Below are 21,008 nucleotides of genomic sequence, written 5' to 3' on the forward strand. Positions count from 1 at the left end.
CCAGAGTGCAGACAGTGAAGGAAACTGTAAGAGATGGAAAGGTCATAAAGACACTGACAGAGTGCGGATTTTGCACTGGAGCCAGTTTGGAGACACTTCTATTAAAGTCAATGGGGCGAGCATGACGAGTCCCACTATCACCCAAAAAATACTTCCACCAAATAAAAAAAAACCACACAGTACATTTTGTTGATGGACATTTTGTGTCTAAATGTGCACGTTCGTTTTCCTTGTCAGTGGTCTCCAAATAGATCAGGATTCTGTCCGTCAATACAGAACATTGGGATCGGCACCAAATGCTGGCTCCAGTGAAAAAATGAATGCTGTAACCAACGTCACAAACTTTACTTCTTTTTCAGTTTCTTTGTTTACAATTTGGAATTCTTCCAACAAACTCTAAATGGACACAGACACTAACAGCCCGTTCTCAGTCCAAAGTTGTCAAATACTGCTGCTTTGTCAGTGATTTCAGCATCAGACACCTGACTCCATAGTCCCTATAGGGTGGGCCGGTAGATGGGTCTCACAAACTGCAAAGCGCGGAGCCTGGTGCTTTTGTTGCCTAAACCTAACCACGTGCTTTTGTTGCCTAAACCTAACCATGTGCTTTTGTTGCCTAAACCCAACCATGTGCTTTTGTTGCCTAAACCTACCCACATGTTTTTGTTGCCTAAACCCAACCATGTGCTTTTGTTGCCTAAACCTACCCACGTTTTTGTTGCCTAAACCCAACCATGTGCTTTTGTTGCCTAAACCCAACCATGTGCTTTTGTTGCCTAAACCTACCCATTTACTTTTTTTTCAGTAACCATGTGCTTTGTTGCCTAAACCCAACCATGTGTTTTGGAAACCATGTGCTTTGTTGCCTAAACTCTAACCATGTGTTGCCTAAACCTAACAGCCCGTTCTCAGTCCAACCATGTGTTTTGTTGCCTAACCCTAACCACGTGCTTTTGTTGCCTAAACCCAACCATGTGCTTTTGTTGCCTAACAACCATGACTCCATGTCCCTAAACCTAACCATGTTTTGTTGCCTTAGATGCCTAAACCTAACCATGTGTTTTTGTTGCCTAAACCTAACCATGTGCTTTTGTTGCCTAAACCTAACCATGTGCTTTTGTTGCCTAAACCCAACCATGTGCTTTTGTTGCCTAAACCCAACCATGTGTTTTTGTTGCCTAAACCCAACCATGTGCTTTTGTTGCCTAAACCTAACCATGTGCTTTTGTTGCCTAAACCCAACCATGTGCTTTTGTTGCCTAAACCTAACCATGTGCTTTTGTTGCCTAAACCTAACCATGTGCTTTTGTTGCCTAAACCCAACCATGTGCTTTTGTTGCCTAAACCCAACCATGTGTTTTTGTTGCCTAAACCCAACCATGTGCTTTTGTTGCCTAAACCTAACCATGTGCTTTTGTTGCCTAAACCCAACCATGTGCTTTTGTTGCCTAAACCTAACCATGTGCTTTTGTTGCCTAAACCTACCCACGTGCTTTTGTTGCCTAAACCTAACCATGTGCTTTTGTTGCCTAAACCCAACCATGTGTTTTTGTTGCCTAAACCCAACCATGTGCTTTTGTTGCCTAACCCAACCATGTGCTTTTGTTGCCTAAACCCACCCACATGCTTTTGTTGCCTAAACCCAACCATGTGCTTTTGTTGCCTAAACCTACCCACATGCTTTTGTTGCCTAAACCCAACCATGTGCTTTTGTTGCCTAAACCCAACCATGTGCTTTTGTTGCCTAACCCTAACCCACATGCTTTTGTTGCCTAAACCCAACCATGTGCTTTTGTTGCCTAAACCTAACCATGTGCTTTTGTTGCCTAAACCTACCCACATGCTTTTGTTGCCTAAACCCAACCATGTGCTTTTGTTGCCTAAACCTACCCACATGCTTTTGTTGCCTAAACCCAACCATGTGCTTTTGTTGCCTAAACCTAACCATGTGTTTTTGTTGCCTAAACCTACCCACATGCTTTTGTTGCCTAAACCCAACCATGTGCTTTTGTTGCCTAAACCTACCCACATGCTTTTGTTGCCTAAACCCAACCATGTGCTTTTGTTGCCTAAACCTAACCATGTGCTTTTGTTGCCTAAACCTACCCACATGCTTTTGTTGCCTAAACCCAACCATGTGCTTTTGTTGCCTAAACCTAACCATGTGTTTTTGTTGCCTAAACCTACCCACATGCTTTTGTTGCCTAAACCCAACCATGTGCTTTTGTTGCCTAAACCTAACCATGTGTTTTTGTTGCCTAAACCTACCCACATGCTTTTGTTGCCTAAACCCGACCACATGTTTTTGTTGCCTAAACCTAACCACATGTGCTCTTGTTGATGTCCTGTGTTAGTTGCCACATGGTTTGGTTACCTTAACTTAATTGCCTGCTTTTTTTTGCCTAAAGCCAACAATGCGCTCTTGTTGACGTCCTGGCATTAGATGTGACATCCCGGAACGTCAACAGCAGATGCAGTATGAATACCTAGTTAGCAACATGTAGACATGAAAGGCAACTGACAAACGCTGCAATGCAATGACGACCTGGAATGAGAACGTGTTGACATGCTCATTGCTTCTAATTATTAATTGAATTTTAAATTTTGCACCTTATAGGTAATTTATATCTTTCACCTATCTCTGAGCCGTATATCTCTGATACCTGAACTAACCACTCTCACCCAGCATGATAATTATTCCAGAGGACACTGTGCGCCTGAAGTGAGACACTCAGATCAATACCAGTCAATGGTACACATCAATAGTTTACTGCTAGTTCAGCACAGCGGCAGGTGATCCGTCATCCTGAGAGGAGAGGACCTCTGAACCTTAAATTCAGCCTGCACTCGCCAAGTCAGGCAATGAAACTGAACTCTGGATACAGTGTGATATTATCAGGCGGTCCTCAGCTGTGGAGCACATTCATAACAACATTCTGAATTACCAAAAGGTATCGCCTGAGTACGGAGACAACCAGGTCATGTTCCTCTGAATCCCCACTGATGCCCCTGTAAGTGTGTGTCATGAATTCCTCGCTATCCTTTAATGCAGAAGTTATTAAAGTCCACCGCTGCCTTTCAACAGGATGTACTATACGGCTGTAATTAAAGGTTAACTCAACCGTCGACACGTCGTCCTCTGCAGTCAGAGTGGTCGTAAGTCATCACATGTTGACTGACACAGGACCAAAATGAAAAATGAGGAGGATCAGGAAGTTTTGTGGTAACACGGATATATGAGAGGATGAATGAAAAGCCCTGAGAGCAGAGCGGGATGTGTCAGAGCACTCGTCAGTCAGCCTCCGTCTCTGCGTGACTTGAATTCTTCACTTGCATGCTTTTTTTTGTTTTACATTGTTTTCCAGCGTTATCAGCACAGGAAAGGAGAAGCAGAGAGAACGAGGCTTCCACTTGTTAAACCCTTGAAACTGAAGTATGTTATTATCTGTCGACTGGATTTCAAGAGGGCTGAAGATAAAAGGGTTTCATAGTGATTTCTGTGAACAAACGTGTGTGTTGTTGTTCTCAGCCGCGCTTCATTCGGAGCTTGAGACGCAGTTATGAGGAGAATGTGCTGGATCCTATGTGAACAATTCTCTGGCACTGCCGACTACTGCCTCAATAACCTGGTGATTTAATAACTTAGAGGGAATCACAGGTACAGCTCCCTACTTCTTTTACTGAAATGTGTTTTAAAGGCCAGAAGTATTCATCGACTGTTCATGAACCCTCCATCGAACAGCAACTGTCCAATCATAGCACAGTAACTATAGGCACTGCAGACCTTTAGACAATGAAGCAGTTGTGCATGAGGCTTTTGTTACAGCTGGAGGTGGTTTGTCTCGAGTAAAAGTCTAATGAATGGATTAAACAGTGTGTTTGTCTGCTAACATAAGCTGCAAACCATGGATGTCAACCTGGTCTCACTCTGAAGTCGTCAAATACGGGCACTTGGGCAGCGCCAGACACCAACGAAAGAAGCCGTCCTTTCATGACAGCATCTGGACAACAACTAAAGTGAAGGTAGCGGAAGTCCCAGTAGGGAAGACAGGAGAGGTGACTCTCACCCGAGAGGCCGGTGTTTACTTCCTGTAAGACTGTAAAGCCAAACCCTATTCTTTTTCCAGACCCAACTTTGTGCATGTTGGCAAAACTTAACTGCGTGCATTTGTTGATGAAGGAAAAACGTCAATTAGCAGTGTTGTACTGACGTGGTGCTTTTATTTTGAAAGAGACTGTATGCAAACTGTACATTACATTTCCTGTAAAGACAGAAGTATATTTTGAAAACAGACAATGCATGTAACAGACTGAAGTTGACACGGCATCCCAGAATATCAATAATCAAGGTTGTGCCTGGAAGACAGTCAGACAAGTCATTTGTGGAGCAACATTTCATCCACAGTATAACCAGTCACAGGCATCATTAGTTCTTGCCCGTAGCGACCCACCAGTAAAATCCAGATTTGGTTGTTAAGCCGGTGTAGGACTACAGCCGAACTCTGTCGCCGAGGGGGTCTCACTTTTGGCTCGGTGTATTTCCTGGAGCTCCATGTTGTGCTGTCGGTCATAGTAGGTATTTCAGAACGAAGGTTTGAGGATGTATATTTCACAGTGCAAAGAGTTTTAGTGCGACTACCAGCAGTAACAGTGACAAAATCAATATAATATATTATTTCCAGAAGCTAAGGTAAACGTTTCTGTCTTCTAAACTAGCTTGCTGCTTCATGACGAGCCTGCCCAGTGCAACCATTACAAATATGAGTCCGCTGCTGTGAGGTTGCACTTCAAGTCAGTATTTATGCGATAACAAAAGTACCGTTGTAACGACCTGTTTGGTTTTGGGGTAACTGTAATTTTATTACTGAAATGTTATTAGTTATTTGTCACACTGATGACTGAAAATTAGTCTCTCATTTCAAGTACCTGGGAGTCATTTTAGACTAACCTAACCTTCAAGAAACACATAAAAAAGTGAAAAGCACAGTGAATTTTAATTTAGCAAATTTTAAAGAAATCAGGCCCTTCTTAACAGTCAACGCTGCAAAAACCTATCTCCACTGCATGATATTTTCTCACATTGAATACTGTTTCACAAACTGGTCGTTTGCAGGCGCCACAATTTTAAAACCCACTGAACAACTCTTTCGCAAAGCCATAAAGATTTTTGCCAGAAAACCATTGTCATACCATCACTGCAACATTTTGGATCAATACAACTTCTTAAACTTTGAAAACTTCAAAGTCCTGAAGAGTGCTTGTTTTGTTTTTAAGTGTTTAAATGGCCTAGCGCCCCCTCCTGTACAGGAATTCATCCATAAAAAACAATCGACCGGGCTTGTAACAAGGTCAGACACCAGAGGTGACTGCAAGGTACAACACAGACTGACCACATTTGGTCAAAATGTGCTCTCTGTAAAAGGTAGCCAAACCTGGAACTGCCTCCCAGAGTACCTAAGAGAAATTCCCACCCTCATGCTAAAAAATGGCTAAAAGCCAACCAGTCATGTAACCACTGACCTATTGTATTTTGAATGTACTGCTGCTATGGAGTGTCTTTTATATTTCTTTTGTTTTAAGTTTCTTTCGCTCTTCTTCCTTTTTTTCTGAATAAATGCTGCTATGTCTATTGAATGTATCTGCTGCTTCTTTTATGGTGTCTAAGTGTGTTAAAGGTTTGTTTTTATATTGTCTTCTATGTGTTGGGGACTACGGATGGATTTTACACAGATATATATATATATATATATATATATATATATATCCGGCAATTTTTACGCTCTATCATGTTCCAGGTACTCGTATCTGCCTCATGCCCTGTGTTCATTAATTTTGCACTGTCCCGTCCAAATAAACTAAACTATACTAAACTTAATAATGTTCTCAAGTTTTTTATGCTGGACTTGTGTTTTGCTTCATATCTCATGAACTGAAGGACCAATTTTGCGTATACATTCAGGATAATGGATCATGAAGTGATGTTTTGGGATCAAATTATTTTGAGGATACAAAACTGCAAACAACCTGTGGTGCTGTTCAATTAGATGTTTTAAAAATGCAGTCATTCCCTCTGTAATACATGGGGAAAATACTCATATTCCAGTGTGCGTCACCTTCTGGGACGACATCTCCACAGATTAGTGGGAGGTTCTGAATCAGGCATAATGTTCGACTGGCATTGAGTCCAATACCACTGCCAGTACAAAACATCTTTATGTGTGCTGGACGATTTTTTTTGTCCATGAATCAGCAGTGAGTTTACCCACTGCTGCAAATGCGTCATGGGAAAATTAAAGTTTGACCGATGTAGGAAAAACAACCAAGCAGAGCTGGGTGTAGCGAGCGGTCAGTTGTCCTGATTTCCCCTCTGATTTTATAGCAGCTCTGTGAGATCCATACGGCCTCATCTTAATTCAAATACTAGATTACATATGAAACTGCAGAGGCAAAAATGAATGTCCAGCCTGGTGTTCCCAGGATGATTCTCCACTGCAGGAAACTATCGATTCCGGCTGGTATAAAGAATCTGTTGGTGTGGGCATCAGTATCGGCTTCACCTTAATTCACTTGTTGGGGAGGTATTTTCATGGTTTGACTGAAAGAACATCTGTCAGCCAACACACACACACACACACACACACACACACACACACATAACACACAACCACACGGACTCAACCCCCTCGCAGAGAGGCACAGGCTGTCTCCACCAGGAAAAAAAAATACATCCAATACTAATCAAATGAATCAGTTTAAGTGCATTCCTGCCCTCCTATTTATCAGCTGGCTCTGTCCAAACAGCAGCTGATAATGCTGTGCGCTGCACATTGAGACAGGGGTGAGCATTGACACACTGTGGGCGCCCATTTCACGCCTGCCCAGTTCAGGGGCTAATGAGCGCAGTTAGCATCTCACAAGTGGGCTAGCACAGTAATCGAACATCATTAATTCCAGTGCGATTCATTTTGTAACCAAATCACTGATCAAAGTCCATTTGAGCTGCTTCTAATGGCTCTGATGGGAAGAAATAGATGCCCTGATGACTGCTCTGCATCTCAGTAAACAAATTATGTGGATTCTATATGTGTCTGCATCCTTGATTAAATGCAATGATTAGATGTAAGGTTCAATATCATATTCCATTTGTGAGTGAAATGATTACTGCCCTTCCATGATTGGTTTAAAATAAACTGGAACTGAATGAAATGACTTCACGTCTTCCGATGGCAATGCAGAATTATTTAAAGTCTGTTGCTCCTCATGTTATTTAAAGGGTAAGTGTGTAACATCTCGGGGATTAAATGGAATCTAGAAGTGAGGACTGCAGGTAACAACCAGCTGAACTTCTCCTGGTTAGAATTTCATCAGTGTTCATTGTTCAGCAGGTTTTTACCAGGAGCTAATTATCCTCAGAGGTCTCTTCCTCTCCAAAACAAACAGACCAGCTGATTAAAACTGGTGAAAACACTGAATAAAGCAGTTTCATATTAGAAATCAGTGATTCCTCTACGCCAGTGGTACTCCATTTACTTAATTTTACTTTTTAATGTCTCTTTCATGCATGAATGAGAATGAAGCTTGTTGTTTTTGCATTGCTATGTGCCTCGTGTTTCTGCACTCTACGCGCCTGGTGTTTTTACCTTAGTACTCTGAATGTCAAGGTTTAAGTTTTAGTGTTTGGATCCCAAAAATGCAGAGACACAGGCAAGGACAGTTTCTGGGGTGTTTATAGAAAGAATAATGTCTCAAAGAAAAAAAAGGCAAGAGGCTGGAGGTGGTGGCTGAGGGCTGACCGGCGTTGCAGGTGAGGTGGCAAATTGACTTATGGCTAAGTCCCGCCCTCAAACGCGATGAGCCAATCACATATTGCGTATATGGTGTATAGCCATTCCCATACACTCGGACATTCTCTGCCTGGACGTCCATTGAAATGCATTACAGAAAGTCAGTTTTGTTCGGTTTTATGAGCTTTTTCTGAGATTTGAAGTTTAAAAATGGTCAAACGGTGTGCATGGGGTACATGCAACTCTGACACAAGGTATCCTGAGAGGCTGGGCGACCAGGTGTATTTTTACACTTTAAACCACATCTCAACCGAGAAAAGTGTCTCCTTTGGATAAAGTTGTGTGGTAACGTTAGACCACAACATCAACTCAACGTGAATAAGATTAACAATGATGTCTACATCTGTTCTAAGGTAAGTCAACATTGTGTTTGAGGCAACATATTGTCACTTTGCTGGAAAGAAATATAAAGTTATCTTTAACATCTCTAGCTAACGTTAGCTAAAGTTAGCCTAACGTTAGCTCCTAGCTGCGTTGTTCATCATGTCACCTTGTTTGCTGGGAGTTCATTAGCCTATTTTGTTCTAGTTTTGTACTTTGGTGATCGTACATCATTGTTAGCTGTTGTCCAAAGGGCTCTAGTTAAGCTAACGTTAACTTCTGGAGCTTAGCTTCATTAACTTATCTGTAATGGCAGAGATAACAAAGGTTGGCAAACGTTATGCTGAATGATTCAGTGTAAATACTGTAGCACCAAACTAACGGAGAGACACTCTTGGTAAAGATGGTAAAAAGGCCGTTATCCTTTTCTCATATTCTGAGCCAAAAACCTTAACTTCAGTGGCACTTTAACTTGTTGTCTTTGATGGTGACAGCAACGAGATGCGGTTCACAAGCGTACACTGTGACCTGTAAATTTTGGCTTGTAATTTAAGCTTTTCATCGACCTTCTCAACAATAAAATGATGAATATATCCCTCCAAAAAACACAGAACAACCCCACACACAAAATCAGAGCAGATAAACACCCCAAGTCATCTCTTTTTCGTCATCTTTTTTTCCGATTGATTGATCGGATGATTTGAGAGGCGGGCCCTCTGTGGTGGTCACAACAACAAGTTTACAGTTGGTAAACAATGGAGGACAAAGTGGTGTTAGTGGCTGCTGGATACCCAGAGCTATACGGCTGGACGATAGACAGCAGGTTGTCAAACTGCCCCTGAGTCATCCTAAAATATGCCTGTAAACGTCCATCATGGAGGAGAAGCTCCTGGACCAACTGGTGGTACTCCCCATGATCCAGCCTCTTTTTTAGGGTCTCATGTACCCACACAGATCTCTGTTTATCTGCTGACAGCCTCTCACCCTCAACCATAGCTACAGACAGTACCCTCTGCCTCAACATGTCAGGAACTACACAGTGATTACTGGGGAAAATGAACAGTAGATAGATCACATGAAGGTTAGGGTAAGGAGGTGATGGGGTGGTTGCCTGGCAACAATAAAAAGGAGCAGTATGTGTTTTCTTTTTTTACTTGTGGTATGAACTCACTGATGAAAATGAGCAAAGAGTTTTCAAAGAATACAAACAGTTCACTTATACTTTGTTTTAAACCATAAAATTAGTGTTGTAACAAATTGTCTATGTGTATGAGAAAGTTTGATTTAATGTTTTCTGTGACATTTTTATGACATATTTTTCTTGTTTTAGGAGAAATCATATTTTTCTCATTAAAAAAAGCATTGCGGCTTAAGTAAATGTCTGTGATAAATAGTTAATTTTAGGTAGGAATATGATTGGTTATCAAACACATTATGCCAGGAACATTAATTCTCTTGGACAGCAAGTAGATACTGTAACACATCTAACTACGCATTGCACAGAAAGTAGGACTGGTAAAGTATAAGGATTTTCTAGATACACTGCTGGGCCTCATTCACGAACCGTTCTCAAGAACAAATTCATTCTCAAGTCCTGCTTACAAAGTTTTTATGAAGATTGTGGCATTCGTGAATGTTTTCTTATCCAGGATTTGTTCTTAGGTAAGGACAAATCCTACGAACACTCAGGAGTACTCTTACACACATTTCAGTGCCGACATGTTGGCACATTGGTTGTGTTGTCTTTTGTGCAGTTAATTAAAATACGACATTACAGTGATATTTCTGTCATATTTTTTATTTATTTTATTTTCTGGTAATTTACAGAGCATTTTTTATTTTAAAATAAATTAAATGTACCAACAGTTTAGCATTAATCAAGTAAATTGGAAACCATGCCATCAATTAGTAATCCCACCCTATTTATATGTGGCATTTCTCCATCCAAGGCCTGCAAAACAATGGCATATTGTTACGGAGGATGTGTGTCCTGATGCAATGATGGGACCAAACTGCAGGCTCGCTGTCCAAGTTCGGGCGCAATTAATTGTTTGTGAATAAAGTTGCATTAATATTACAATTTGAATCTAACAGTCTGATTTTTTTTTTTTAAACTAAGTGTATCACTTCAAAATGAGGACAGACCGGTTTCAGTGCACATCTTTATTTTTTTTTAAATTCTCATTAATTTCTTTAAGTGTACTGGACATGGTTGCAAGTGTTGAGGCAATCTTATCGAGTGTGTCACCTATCCTTTCTTGATTGTCCAACACTGCTTCCGAGATCAGGTGTAGAGAGGCACGGGGCCGAGTACGTGTGGAGGTACTGCTGCAGGAGGGTTCTGGTTCTGTTGCAGGCTGGCTCTGCGGGACTTCATCTGTGAATAAATAATAACTCAAGCCATATTGTTGCGACCCTCAGTCCAATATGTGTTTTGATCCTACACATACTATGGTAAACTCCTGCCTTTAGGACACACGTTTTCAATAAAGGTATTATTTCAGAAAACAAAAAACAAAAAACAAAAAAAACTTCCGATTCCTCTAGAGTAGCAGCTGCACAGGGAGGGGATGAAAGCGTTGCCTCGGGGCCCAGGTCTGTATCCAGACACTCGGTCAATGGTACTCCTAAAAAGTAGGGTGGGGAAATTAAACTATTAATTAAAAAAAAACCCAAAAAACATTCTAGTGATTTAGATTTTTCCCATAGCCTACCTGAGAGTGCCGTCTCCCTGATGATGGTCCCGATGTGCTGGTCCAACTCAGACAGGTTTTGGGTGTCTGCTGGTCCCCCTCCAGTCCGCTGCATCTCCTGTCGGAATTTTACAATGTGTTTATTGGTGTCGCATTTGAGATCAAACCATTTCTTTTTCACCTCCTCTGTTGTGCGTCCCTCTCCAAATACTGCGTTCACTGCATGTGTGACAGCCTCCCATGATTCCTTTTTGTTAGTGTTAGTGTAACCTGCATGAAGACTACTAAATATAATTTTTTTTCCTGTGGCTGATTTCCTGCAGCAGTACCTCCACCTCTGAACTACCAATGTTTTTTTTTTCTCTTTACGTGCTGCGCTCCAATTGATTTACTATTTGCTTTGGGCATTTTGTTGTTGCTGTTCTGCTGTTCCTCTGTATGACATCTGTGTCTGCTCACGGCCCTGCAGTCTCATGCCTTTTTATGGGCATTGATGGGTGGTTACCTATGCTAATCCTATGTTAATTAGGCTCACCTGGCACGCGCTCTCAGTTTACGAGGAGATGGGATTCATCAACTTAAGAACACATCTGCTAACTATTCTGCGGTTTAAGAACATGAATCTGACGTTGAGTTTTCTGAAGATTCCTTCTTAAGAACAGCTTAAGAAAGAATCTAAGAAGATATCGGTGAATGAGGCCCATTGTTTGCATGTTGTCATGACAACACCGGAAGTCATAGGTGAGATGCCTTGTGATAGTTGGGTTGTTTTCTTATGCTGTAGTAGGGGATTGTGTTTGTTGTCGTTTTGGGATGCTTTTTGAGCTGGAGTTTTTATTGTGTTGTCTTTGTCAAATTCATGATCATAAATATGTTTTTGTTTGTAAATCACGTGACCCTGACCTGGAAGTTAAAGCGGGAAAAAAAAGCAAGCGGAAACTAAAGGTGACTTAAATGCCGAGTGTAAGTAGTGGACTTTTATGCTCCCTTCTATGATCCTACAGCTGATCTACCAGGCAAACACGGTGATAATTATTGATAAATTACCCTATTTCAATACAGTTATGTTTGGGTTTGTAAGAAAATGAGACACAAATAGTACATTTATTGTTATTTTTGAGCTTTGTGCATTGAGACACAAACAGGAAGTATGGACATGGTCAAGCACTTTGAATAATATGTTGAAATTTGTAACATTTGCTGATGATTCAAATTTATTCATTTTGTTATTTTGTGTTATTCAGTTCATACAATAGAAAGCTGATAACATGGTTCGCCGTAAACAAGTAAAACAATATAAAACAAAATGTATGGTGTTTGGTGGTGTTAGGGCTACTTGTGAAATAAAACTGAACTTAAATGGTGTTGAAATTGAAAGAGTATATGAAACAAAATTTTTGGGAGTGATTATAGATCATAAACTGTGTTGGAAGCCACATATCGAACATATTCAATGGAAACTATCTAAATCTGTTGCTGTTCTTTATGAAACAAGGGAGTTGTTAAATAAGAAATATTGTATTGTTCACTTGTAATGCCAAATTTGTAAAAATAGATCCTATAATTACACTTTAGAAAAGAGCCCTCAGAATAAAACATAAAGCTGGTTATTGGGAATCCACTAATCAATTGTTAATAGCATCTTACGCCTTCAAATTTCCAGACATTGTGTATCTAAAAACATTGGAAATACTTTTTCGAGTTTTCAACAGAAACCTTCCTGTCTGTATTCAAAATTTCTTTAGATTAAAAGAAGGTAATTATAATTTAAGAGGGCTGTTTATTTATGAAACATGTAAAGTGAGAACCAATGTGAAATACAGATGTGTTTCAGTTTTGAGAGTTAAGTTATGGAATGGACTCAGTGCTGATTTGAAATTGTGTAGCTCTCTGTTGCGTTTTAAAAAAGGCTTAAGATGTAAAATGATTATGGATTATAATGTAAAATGATCTAATTGTAAAATACTTTCTAATATAGAGTATAATGTATTAAATTATTAATTAAATTATTTTATTTTATTTGGTAATGTTGACATTCTGGGGTTTTCCTTTGGTTAAAATAGGATAGGCAAAAATAAGCCTGTTCCTTTTCTTGGTTACAGACTGTGAGAAAATTTGTGTGAGATAATCTTTGTTTTTCCAGATGTATGTAACCAAAATAAAAATTATTCATTCATGACAGTGTTCCATGATACTTCTACCTGCAATAAATGTAAACATGACCTTCATGACCAGCGTAGAAACAGATAAGCCGACAGCCAGTAACTGACCCTTTAACTTTTGAAGAAATGACATGAAATACAAGAAGGCTTTCGTTTTGGTCTACAAAAAAACGACATCACAGTCGCATGACTTCAACATCGCCACTACCATGAGGCTGTAAAGTCATGATTCAGTCTAATTTAGCCGTTTGTTAGCAACCGCATTTTTTAAGACACATGAAAGCTTCAAAATGTATGAGTCGGGTATTTACTGGCGTATTTTAAGTTGTAGAACAAAACCTAAAAGTCTTTGGAGTTTGGGGGAACCACAGAACTTATTTCAGGCATCTAACCAAAAACAAACAAACAAAAAAAAACATTGATTTTGAGAGGAGGGAACCAAAAGTGGTAAAATGCTAACTCATTTCCACATTTTCGGACTCAGTCCTAACAACTCTCATGGTCAAACTTTTTTTTTTAATTAGCCTTGCTTCTACATTAGGCCAGTTTCAAATACCATAAATGCATTATTTTTCTATCCCTCCTAGTTTGAGGAACAGGAGGACAAGCAGACATAACTACATCAGTAAAACCATGACAACAAAAGAAGACAGGTGCCTCTGTTGTAACTCTCGATACGGCATAATAATCTTCACAATGTGCATTTACAGGTTCTCTCAGAAGTGGATGAGTTCAGCAGCGGTGCAGGAAGAATGCAGCCGTAACATTCTTTGGGTCTGGTATAATGGCTGCATGTTTTTGTCCGAGCCCCGGCCTCGTGCATTTTCAAAGTGCATTGATGTGTATGTCCTGTTGCCTGCCTGAGATGACAGAGATGGCACAGTGCCCGAAGACCCTGCGCTGCATTCCAATGGCCATTAATTGAGTACCTGCCCGTCATCTCGTCCCTGATTGATGACATAATTAGAGACGGGCCTGTTTGATGGAGATGCCTGGCAAACTGCTCTGTCTGTTGGCCTTTGTGTGGACATGAGGCCCAGGTCCCTGGAGATTTGGTCTGTCGCTAACCTTGCCTCAGCACGAGGAGGAGGAGGATGCCTTCATGTGCCCGTGTGTGTGTGTGTGTGTGTGTGTGTGTGTATGTGTGTGTGTGTGTGTACATGTGTGAATAGCGCTCTCCGGTCCTGCTCCCCTTAACAATGAGCACAGCTTCAAGCTTGGGGAAGCTGATTAAATTAAAGTGCCTCACAGGCAATCATGCCAAGGTCAAAGAGATGCTGTGCAAACTGCTTTTGGCACCAACTTTCCTCGGTGTGTGGAGACGCTTATCAGCAGATGTGTGTGGTTTGGGCTCAGGAGTGGCTCAACAGTCGTGGAACATGGAAAATTGAATTGTCACTGTTGATTTTGCTGCTTGCATATCAGAGAGAAAATGAACTTTCAACAATAGCACAATATGAGGTCCTGGTCTGAGCCATGTACGACAAAGATCCCGAGCAGCCTCGGAAAACGGGATCGCTGCTTGCTTATATCCGCCACTGAAATTCAGTCAGGTATGTTTTTTTTCTGGTGAGCAGAAATTCTTTTGATTAACATCTCAGCTAACATATTCTTTACTGTAGTTAATGAATGCAGATGCTTCTATACAGGGCAGAAGGGGTCACTGAATGGTTTAATGAGAACAAAATGAGGTGCATCATATGCTATGGCCTTTGCAGTCACCCAGACTAAACCCAATTAAACACCTTTGTGGGAGTGACGTGCCAGACGGCGCTGTCCAACATCATCAAAACACCAAACTGACAAATGATGTTCATCTCTTCAGAAGAGTTCCATCTGGAGGTATTATGATTTTTTGACAGAAAAAAATACTGTTAAATGTCGAAGTAAAAACAAATCTATTTAATTCATATCAGTTAAAGTTTTAATCCCCATATCCCAAGAGGCCATGGCTCTCTGCTGGAAAATGGTGGATTGCCTCCTCCGGGTTGGGAGTGAGTTTCTGCCCCAAGCAAAGGAGTTCAAGTATCTTGGGGTCTTGTTCACGAGTGTGGGTAGAATGAAGCATGAGATGGATCAGTGCAGCATCTGCAGTTATGTGGGCGCTGCGCTGGACTGGTGAAGAGGGAGCTGAGCTGAAAGGCAAAGCTTTCGATGTACTGGTCCATCTACGTCCCAATCCTATGGTCATGAGTTCTAGGTAGTGACCAAGTGAATGAGACTGCAGATACAAGAAATGATTTTCCTCCAAAGGATGTCTGGGCTCAGCCTTAGAGACAGGGTAAGGAGCTTGGACATCCGGAGGGAGCTCGGAGTAGAGCCGCTGCTCCTTTGTGTCAAAAGGGGTCAGTGGAGGGATTTTATATCTTAACTGGCCTGGGAACACCTTGGGGTCCCCCAGGAGGAGCTGGAAAGCGTTGCCAGGTAGACAGATGTCTGGAATACTTTTTCCCAACTTTGGATAAATGGTTGAAAATGGATGGATGGATAAAGTTTAAATCTTTATGACTGTATTGAAAATAAATATTTATACTACTTATGGTTGCAATTATTTCAGTAATTTGATGTATTTTAATTATTTATTACATCTCTATATAATAGTCTTTGTTGTTAGTGGCGGGGTCCGCCATTCCCATGATGGATTCAAATTACCTGAGAGCACAAAAGGAGTTCAAAGGAAACAATGTATGCAATCCAGCATTACTTTTTTACAGTGTTATGACACTGATATCAGCCTGTAGTACAAATACTTAAAAAAAAAAAATCCGAGTAATGGATTGCAAGAATTCTTGCATATTATTTTAAAGTAAGAAGTTAAATGTGATTGCCTGTGTATGGTCAAGATATTAGAATGTTTCTTTGGTTAAATACACCAAAAACCTAGAGGGTCCAACAACTACTAATTCAGTCATCGTCCACACATTCTTGGAATTCATCGGCTGTATTCGGTGTCTGACTTCCGGCAGACGGCGAATACAACTTCTGGGGGCAGACCCCCGATTTTTTGGCATTCTGGTTTGATTTGAGCGGAGCAGGCGAATTTCCGTTTCCGACTTCCGTTTATAAATAAGTAAATATGCTGAACCATTGCGATGGATTCAGAGTTTGCAGTGACGCCAATTATGTTCCGCCTCGTTAGTTCACCGCACGGACCATTTAACCTGGCAACAACTGCAGCCGGCTCAAACATGATTGGTCAATATCACGCGGACTACAAACAGCCTACAACCGGAAACCAGGGCTCTTCTGCTCTTCTTCCAGAGCCAAGATCTCCGGGGTTTGCCTACAGACTCTACATTCACTCAGTCTGTATATAGAGACTATCGTCCACATGTCCAGGTATTTTTGGAAACAGGATTTCCCATGCCAAACCAACAGGCTGCGATATAACCCTAAAGCCACATAATAGAAAGGGTAGCAGAGGAAGTGCTCAGAGAAGCTGGCGCAGAGGAGCGACCAGCGGCCACGGCACTATGAGGCATCATAGCTGCCCAGCAAAGTTGAGACCTCTGCCCGATTGCTTGAGTAACTCCCACCTCGACTTGGGTGTAGCAGGTAATAGCACAGTGGACCAGTGACTGCCAGCTGTCTTTATTACAGGTTACCCGTTGACGTGCGGACTTCTGATGCGGAGGAGTGGTGCTACAGTGCCACAGTGCCATTTTGGCCAGAGCCTGCTGCCAGATAACCCTGTCAGACAGATCAGTCAACTGTTTCTAGTCCTCAAACTACTTCCCCAGATATTTTTAAGAACATTTCTACATGGGCCTATGGTTTTATCTACACCACTGGTGAGTTTTAGTACCGTAACTATTTTAATTTTTGTATTAATTTTTTTTAACTTGACAAGGACTCCTTGGTTGTGTCAGTGTTGCTCTCCACTCGCTTTCAAAATCTTCTAGGTATACTTTACCGCTCTGATAAACCTACTAAATGATGGTATTCCAAATAAATCCACAACAAGGTTACCAAAAAGTACCAGTCAGAGAAAGGATGCAAGAGGATTCCTGAAACAATGAATATCTCTGAGAGAGAACAGAAAGGTCAATCAGAATAATGACAGTAACGCAGCACAGCTGTAAATCTGCCTGGTGGAGGCCTTCCTCACAAATTAAGTGTCTGTTGGAGAAGGGCACCAGTAAGGGAGGCCACCTAAAGGTCTGAAGCATCCTGATGGAGCTACACGGTGAGATGCTCGGCATTAACGACTGCTGGGGGCAGAGATGCACCGTCATATAGCACGGACTGATGATAGCTCACTGAGGGACAGATTTACTGCAGCTTTCTTTTCTTTCAGATGTATATGTGACACTCTGCCCCAAACACATGTGCGGTATTTATCGAGCAGACCTTGAGGACTGAATGAATAATAGGAGGCATGTTTACAGAGGATGATTATTTATTCCACTTGATTTACAGGTCACGCTATTTGCAAATGCCAATTTTGCGGGAAAAATGAGCCTCCTTTGATGGGATGCATAAACACAGTGCAGATGGGATTTACAAGGTTGTAGTGGCGGAAATAAACATGCAATAAATACAGGCTTATATATGACTAAAACCTGATTTCATAGAGACAAACATAAAGCAATTCATTAATGAACACAATATGTTATTACAGTCACGCAAATGAATAGTGGGCGGGAAGTTCCGGTGAGTGTTCATCAAATGTGACCATCTGTAGAATCTAGCTCAGTACAAACGTGGGTGTTTTTTAGTACAGTGCCACAAAAAGTGATTTTTTTTTTTTTCACATGGTTTATGGTTAGAACCATAACCAAGTGGTTTTTGTGCCTAAACATAACTATACATTAGTCTGACTTACCAGATACACACTGTGGCTATAAACCTGCCACTAGCCGACTCATTTGTGTGGCATTCTCCCTCCATCTGCTTGTACCCATTTTCAAAATCCCCTTCGCTACAGGAAACAACAACCTCCGAGCTAACAACCATGAAAATGTTTATGAAGTTTGAGATTTTGCAATAAGCAACACCTACTGTGCTCTTTCAGTCGAATAAATAAAACAACTTGTGAATGCACCTTGGAAAACCCAGACTGCACGGTATGAGATTGCTGCTTGTTCTTGCGATATTTCGGCTGCGCTTTGGAAAGCAGAGCTAAATGGTAAACAAACATGGCAGCACACCGGTAAGGAAATAGGCCACTGTCCTATTTCCCGCCTCGCTGCCCCCTCAATTACATGTATTTCTTTCCCACTCGCTCTTTGCTTGTACAGACCAGCTCCCATTGCAGCTCTTCTTCTCTGCTCCTATAGCAGCCCGACTCCTCTCCTCACCATGGATGTGTAAAGAGAACTCTGTGGCTGTTGCTGTGTCTCGTGTGTGATAAAGAATGAATGAGGACAGACTCATTGTTGAGGTCGAGAAAGCTAAATGACCCACAACCCCGTCATTATAAAGACAACGTCCAAAATTATATTGCCTGTCGAGTCATTGCTCTGGAGATCAGCTCTTCAGGTGAGAAACCAACTTTAATTAGGGGCTGTCCTCACATGATTTTAAGCTGATGCAGAGGTGGAGGAGGTTCAGATCTTTCAGTAAAAGTAGTAATGACTTTGTGTGGCTGTCTATTGATGAGCTGCACAGTGTGTCTTCAGCTTTACAGGTGTCTCTCTCTCTCTCATTTACGATGTTGATCTGTTTTCTGATACGGCCAGTCGGATATGATTTACCACATCTTTTAAAACATATCCAGTCAAACGACACCTTAATGTGATCCATTTTTGTGCCGGGGGTCTGATCCCGGACTGTCCTGAGTCCTCGCCAGATTAGCAAACTTTCTGTTGCTGTCCAGGAGAGTCTGGCCAGTTAGCACAAGCTAACACAGCAGAAGCACCACAACCAACTCTGAGCCATTACACAGTCCCAAAAATCTCACGCCCCCTTCAAAATGGTATCGACTGGTCATCAAACCCGTTGATAACATGAGTTGTGTGATGCTAACAGTTAGCACAGTCACTATGAGGGTTCCTCCTCACATCCTTCCTCCCCTGTTTTGCAAGAGCACCATGACTGTGTCCTGGTTTAACACCAGTGATTGGTTGATCAAAACAAAAGCAAGCAAGAGTGTTTTTTCCCCCATAGCAGAATGGTAGCATCGTGATTCCAGACCTATCTCCACGCTCTGGAGATAGCTATGCAATAGTAGTCACACATTAATGAAAGTGGGCCCCATATTAGATTGTCCACAGCTTTCATGTTGGCCCCATGACATTTGCCTACATTGGTGGGTTTACCCAAGTGGGCACCAGATAAGATGCCCATTTTGTACCCAGGTAGCCCCAGATAACCCACATGGGGCAACATGGGCAAACCCAACTATGTGGGTACATGGTATGGGGCCAATGTGGAACACCTGGAGAATCCAATTTAGGGCCCATATTTCAGCCTATTTACCACCCACATACAAATGTTGGCTGGGACATAACAATGTACAAATGTAACGCATCCATGGTTTGCAGAAACGCACGATGCCAACATTTTTTTCACGCCAGTGGGTTGGGAGAATCAAAACATACTGCACTGAAACTTTTTTGGGTTTTTTGTTGAGACATTTAAGTGTACGTTCGGCAGCATTTGCCTGGATATTACATCCATATCAACACCACCTCCATCTGCTGAGCTCTGCTGCTCCCTCTCTTCCCTCTGGTCGCTGTGACTTCTGTATATTTAGTTTTTTGTCCAAAACTTTGAACATGTTTTTTTTCTCCTGATGTTTTAGAAATTAGATTTTTGCGAAATATTATAGCACAATTTCATGTTTAACATTTTCAGTAGAAGCAACGCTTTGTCTCAGGTGGAAGTAAATATTCCAGTATGTTATGATTTATTTTTCTGAGGTTACATGTAGTGATCTCATTGAAGTTGCACCCCTGAACTGCAGCTAAGAGCTTTCCCTCTCTGCAGCTTCACGCTGTGGAGATACTTCTCTGCAGAAAGGCCCTGGACAGCTTGTGAAAGAAAACATCAGTTGAATTGAGCAGAAAACAGAGAAATCATGGCTGCGACTGTGCAAGAGAACTTCTGAGAGGAAAAACAAAAAAGCCAAAGCCACACAGGAACAGTCTGGAAACAACAAAGTTGCTGTCCTGAAGAAGCCAAGACCAGACCTCAATCAGATCCAGGATTTGTGGCTGGACATGAGACGCACTGTTCACACAGCTTCAACAGTTTGGCAAAGAAAATGGGGGAAAAACCTGCAGACATGCAAGCTGAGACAAAGCTACTGCTGCCAAAAAGTGCCTCCACTTAATATTGACCAGAAGTGGGTGAATTATGCAATCAATTGTTTTGTTTTATCCTTGGTCTTAATTCAGATCAATACGTAGAGATTTCTTTTCACTTTGAGTTTTTTCATTCATCAAAAAAAGCTTAATTACATCCACTGTGAGTCGATACTGGAAACAGGGGCAGAGCAAGAAGGGGGGGGCAAGGGTGGCACAGGCCTGCCCCTGGATACTGACTGCCCCCTCCAACACTGCATACTAGAGCCTGGACATCCTGCTGGAACTCTTTTGGGCCTGACCCAGCAGGTACAGCCTGGGTTGTAATTTCTCAGTATTCCCTCGGGTTTGAATCTGGTCGACCTTATAGTTTGTGTAACATCCTCAATAATGTATTGGCTGTGTTGCCATCAACCCCATCAGGCTGTTCTAAACCTATTTTCTAAACCCATTTTACTGTCCATTAAGTATGCAACAAGATGACGCCCAACTACGACTGTTTTCTTGAATCTAACCTACATAACTTTGCGTTTTGTATGTCACATTAAGTACACAACTTTACATTAAGTATGTAGCATAACAATATCCAACCATGTCTCTTTACCTAAGCTGAACCTACATAACTACCCTTTCCTAATTCTAACCTACGTAACTTTATGTTTAGCAGCAGATAACGTGCCAACACCCACCGTGATTATTTTCCTTAAAGGAATAGTGCACCCAAAAATGAAAATTCAGCCA

This window comes from Epinephelus fuscoguttatus, linkage group LG11 (genome assembly GCF_011397635.1).
Source record: "Epinephelus fuscoguttatus linkage group LG11, E.fuscoguttatus.final_Chr_v1".
NCBI lineage: Eukaryota > Metazoa > Chordata > Actinopteri > Perciformes > Serranidae > Epinephelus > Epinephelus fuscoguttatus.